The following is a 5,113-nucleotide window of genomic DNA, read 5'->3' as shown; positions in this document are numbered from 1 at the left end:
ATGCGCTGCACCTGCTGCCTACTTATACTCACGCTGTGATCAGCAGCAGCTGGATGCAATAATCGCATGCCAATTTGCATTGGCTCGTTTAGTTTACACTCGAAGTAGATTGGTCCCTCTAAGCGAGATCCCAATTTCGTCGGTCCTCCGACGTGACGTCTCCGTTCCCTCCTTCAGGGAACGAGGGTTACATACGTAACCGAGACGTTCTTTCTCTACAGTAGCTTTATTTGACAGGTCCTTTTTTTCCCAAAAATTCATGTTGTCTCAATACATTAGAACTAAGTTACTAACACACTGCAAATAAGAGTTTATATGTAGATGTTATGTTAAAAGTATTATTTTGTATAAATAAACATCTGATTTATTCCTGTTTAGTGTATGTAACAATACCAGATCCACCCACCAATGTGCATGCTACAGAAATAAACAAAACATACATTGTTCTGAGCTGGACACCACCTAGCCCTCGAGGACGGGCACCTGTGTGGTACCTCAATGAGAAGGTGTGTGTGCACTTTTTTATCTGTAAAAAATATACAATTTGTTCTTATATAAGGCTAAAAATCGAATAAATAATGTACATTTCTTAATCACAAAAGTTTTAAGAATAAACAATGTTAGATTTAAAACAGTCAATAGTCAAGAAAAAAACGTATTTGTGACCCTGGACCACAAAAGCAGTCTTAAGTCGCTGGGGTATATTTGTAGAAATATCCAAAAATACATTGATCAAAATTATTGATTTTTCTTTTATGCCAAAAATCATTAGGACATTAAGTAAAGATCATGTTCCATGAAGATATTTTGTAAATTTCCTACTGTAGATATTTAAAAACTTCATTTTTGATTAGTAATATGCGTAGCTAAGAACTTCATTTGGATAACTTTAAAGGCAATTTTCTCAATATTTTGATTTTTTTTGCACCCTCAGATTCCAGATTTTCAAATAGTTGTATCTCGGCCAAATATTGTACTATCCTAACAAACCATCAATGGAAAGCTTATCTATTCAGTTTTCAGATGATGTATAAATCTCAATTTCAAAAAATTTACCCTTATGATTGGTTATGGGGTCCAGGGTCACATTTATACATAAAAATGCAATAACAATTTTAATGTAATACACTATTAAAGTAATGTAATTTTACAGTACTAGTCATTATATTTTGTAAATAGGTTTCTCCTATTTTCTCCCATAATTCCTGGGTTTTTAAGGGGAAACTCTCCTCATAATGGCCATCTGACGAAGTGACGAACGAAGTGAAGTGAAGTGACGTGACATGTGGCCAAGTATGGTGACCATTTGGAATTGGTACGAGACTCGAACCCGCAACCTTTGTGTTACGAGTTCGACTCTCTAACCATTAGGCCACGACTTCCCATCTGTGACCCTCCATGACTTAGTGTGTAGGTGACAGTCACATCTGGCAGAGAGTCAACACGGCGGTCCAGCTACGATCTCCCCGTTTCCCTGTTTACGATATGGAGGACAAGAAATATTACCGTTTCCGCGTAATCACTGTCAACAAGTATGGCTCAAGTGAGCCGTCAGAGCCCACAGCAGCCATCCAAAAGGTGGACCCTTATGGTAAGAAGGCTCTAAACTGAGTCCAGCTGTTGTGGTTGTTTAACTGTCAGATGCAAAGCTATGTTAAATAAAATGTCCAGAGGATGTTGTTCAGTGCAAAAAAAATCCTACAAATGCTTCTTCTATGCTGTATTTTGCAGGTGTTGTTTCGAACATTGGTATGTATGTTACCACAGCCTTCTGCTTTGCGAAAAGGGAAATCACATAGATCGCTAAAAGTCTCAAATAGTATGATCTTAAAAGCTGTCCCCCTCCACAAGAACTCTGACACTTTGTTGTTGTTTGGCTCACTTTTATTATTTTAGTCCCACCTCAGGACACATCCATCCACCATAACATGTTCACTTTCAGCACGGCAGACTTCCACTCCCAGTTAAACCAGTGAAAATATGTCATGATGTTTTTTTTACAAAAATCGTGTGTTTTGTTTGTGCAGGTGTCCCTTCTGCCCCAGGACAGGTGATTGCTTCCAGAAACACCAAAACATCTACTTTTGTGCAGTGGCAGCCCCCGAAACATGCCAACAACCTCATGGGTTATTATGTGGATGCATCTCTGGTCGGCTCCAAGAAATGGTTCCCTTGTAACCACAGGCCTTACAAACACACCAGGTAAAATGCACACAAAAATGTCCAGATTTCGATTTATTAATTGCTTGAAAATTTTTGACTGGTTTCTGGAAGTAATTTTACATTGTGCTTGACTATCTGGATTTACATTTGTCAGGTTTGTGGTCCATGGTTTGGTCCCCGGAGACACTTACGTGTTCCGTGTGCAAGCTGTGAATGCTTACGGTTTGAGTGATGAATCACAGGACTCTGCTCCTCTCTTCATTGATGCTGCTCTTTGTACGTATACAACTTTACGACTCCTGTAGCAGTGTTACAAAGGTTATAAAGGAAAGGGAAGTTAGGATTAGACTAACCAAAATGGTGATCCATTTTTTATTTAAAGGCACACTAAATCATATTTTTTTGTGTTTCACCGGCTTGTATACAGCAGTGGTCTTGTAGTTTATACTGACACCTACTGGTGTGGATGTATTATCCAAACATTGTCAGTTGTAGATGCAAAAATACGCAAATGTATCCAATAAATAGTCAAATAAATAGTCAAATATTAAAGGTTTAGGAATAGTAGGAATCTTAAAGCAGGATATTAAAGGTGCAATAAATATTTTTTGTGTTTTACTGGCCTGAATACAACGGTGGTTTTATAGTTTATACTGACACCTACTGGTGTGGATGTATTATCATGCGAAAACAGACATTGTCAGTTGCAGATGTAATACTATGCAAAACAAATCCAATGATAGAGTGGGCATATAGTACACATGTGTGTGTGTGTGTGTGTGTGTGTGTGTAGGTGTCAAACTGATTTTAAATGAAAAAAGAAGACTGAGAAATAACATATAATTGGTGGTCATGCACAATTTCTCATTTAGCATTTCAATAAAGCGCCATGTTTTGAAGTCGTTGCCATATAAAAACTTGTGTTATCTTATACAGCTGGGGCAGTGGAGTATGGTACGCATGTGATATACTTCCATTTATAAACTGATTTAGCACATCCACTCCTGTTATTTACACACAAGCCTAATGAAATCAGCACTTCTTTTATGCAATATTTAGTAAAGTCCCTGCAATGTGAGGCACACTTATTGTAGGCACATTAAAAGTCTTGGCTGCTTGTGAATTTGTGTATGATGTCTGTAACCAATCACTCTGTCAGTATCACTGAATCTAATGTCACAGTCAATTATTATTTGATCCACAATGGCTCCAGTCGCTCATACCGTATGTGATCATCAGTAACATTATCCGTCATGCTGAACGTTTTTTCCCTCTGTCCCACATGATCAGCTACTCCCTCTGCCCCATACGGCATCAGTCTGCTCAACTGTAATGGATCCTCCATGACCCTGGCCTGGAAACGCCCCAAAAACACTGGCGGCTCTAAGATCACGTCTTACTACCTGGACAAGCGCGAGGCAGAATCAGTGGACTGGAAGGAGGTTAGCCCCAGTCCAGCTGCCCACAGGACCTTCACGGTACGCTCTACATGAATATATTTGTCAATATCTATTCAAGAACTTTAGATATGAAAATATGCTGCATGATGTATTATTTATACATATGGAATAAAAAACTACTCTAAATGTATACAGTTGTTGTGTGTTTTCCGGATTGGTCTGTATTTTTAACTTCTGGATCCAGGTGGAGAATCTGACCACTGGAGTTTTCTATGAGTTCAAGATTCAGGCTGCTAACTTGGCCGGAGTTGGCCTTCCATCTGAGCCCAGCAAAGCTTTTGCTTGCGAGGCCTGGACAATGGCTGAACCTGGTCAGTACCCTGAAAAAATAATAACTGCACTGAGTTAAACATCAATAGCTCCTGTCATCGTAATTCATATATGGAGGTTGCACAGCCGAAAATACGGTCTTGTCTAAATAATTTTTTTCTCTCTTTGTTATCAGGCCCAGCATATGACATTAGTTTCTGGGAGGTGCGTGATACCTCCGTCCTGGTGCAGTGGAAGCCTCCTGTGTACGCCGGAGCTGGTCCCATCACTGGCTACTTTGTGGACATGGCTAAGAAGGGCTCATCAGATTTTGTCGCTGTGAATGCGGAGCCAGTTGGGCATTGTTACCTGAAGGTATCACACAAAACCCCTCATTTTGTTGCAAAACTGAAAAATGCCAACATTGAAGACAAGGACATGAATGTGATAAGTGAAATAAATATTCATATGTTTATAAACTGATCTGTAGGTGTCTGGACTAGATACTGGAGCTTCATATGTGTTCAGAGTGCGGGCTGTGAATGCTAAAGATGTTGGAAAAGCCTCAGATGTGTCCGATCCTGTATGTGCTAAAGTGCTGCCAGGTAACTGCAATACTGCATTATTACCAACCGTAAGCACTCATCAACAACCTTTCTTTAACATGCAGCATATAGGTTTTGTTCCAAATCATATTTCTTTCTTGATTGGAACACAAAAGATGTTTAGCAGGATGTCCACGCTGCTATTTTCCATACAGTGGAAGCAAATGGAATCACCTTTCATTGTATGATAAAAAGTGTGAAAGAGACAGCATTTACCTGGTTTAAAGATGATGAAGAAATTCCTGTTGATGTTCCACCAAACCCAATGTCTGGATCTTGCTCTCTTCCAATCCCCATGGTATGACAACCAGCGCTCCAGAGATCAAAGTTTATAAAACATGAACATAAATGCAATTAATCTTTTATAACAGTTTAGAGCTTCATAATTCTGAATATGTACATATTTTGTAACTGTTTTTTGTTCTAACAGTTCTCCAGGAAAGACCAGGGAATTTACAAAGCTGTACTGGGTGATGACCGTGGAAAGGACACCTCTGTCTATGACATTTCTGGCAAAGGTACTCATCTCTGAACTATGATATAATGAATATGATATATGAATATGAATAGATATATATGTATATATGTATATATGTGTGTGTGTGTGTGTATATATATATATATATATGTGTGTAT

The 5,113-nt window shown here is 38.8% G+C and overlaps 1 pseudogene; it reads left to right on the top strand.

Moving 5' to 3' along the window:
• The window catches only part of LOC107564846 (myomesin-2-like), a 29,810-nt pseudogene that overhangs the window by 20,064 nt on the left and 4,633 nt on the right, over positions 1–5,113 (top strand).

This window comes from Sinocyclocheilus grahami, unplaced genomic scaffold (assembly GCF_001515645.1).
Source record: "Sinocyclocheilus grahami isolate Dianchi unplaced genomic scaffold, SAMN03320097.WGS_v1.1 scaffold25.1, whole genome shotgun sequence".
Taxonomy (NCBI): Eukaryota; Metazoa; Chordata; class Actinopteri; order Cypriniformes; family Cyprinidae; genus Sinocyclocheilus; species Sinocyclocheilus grahami.
The sequence above is the reverse complement of the archived record's forward strand: the minus strand, read 5'-3'. Positions and strand labels throughout refer to the sequence as shown.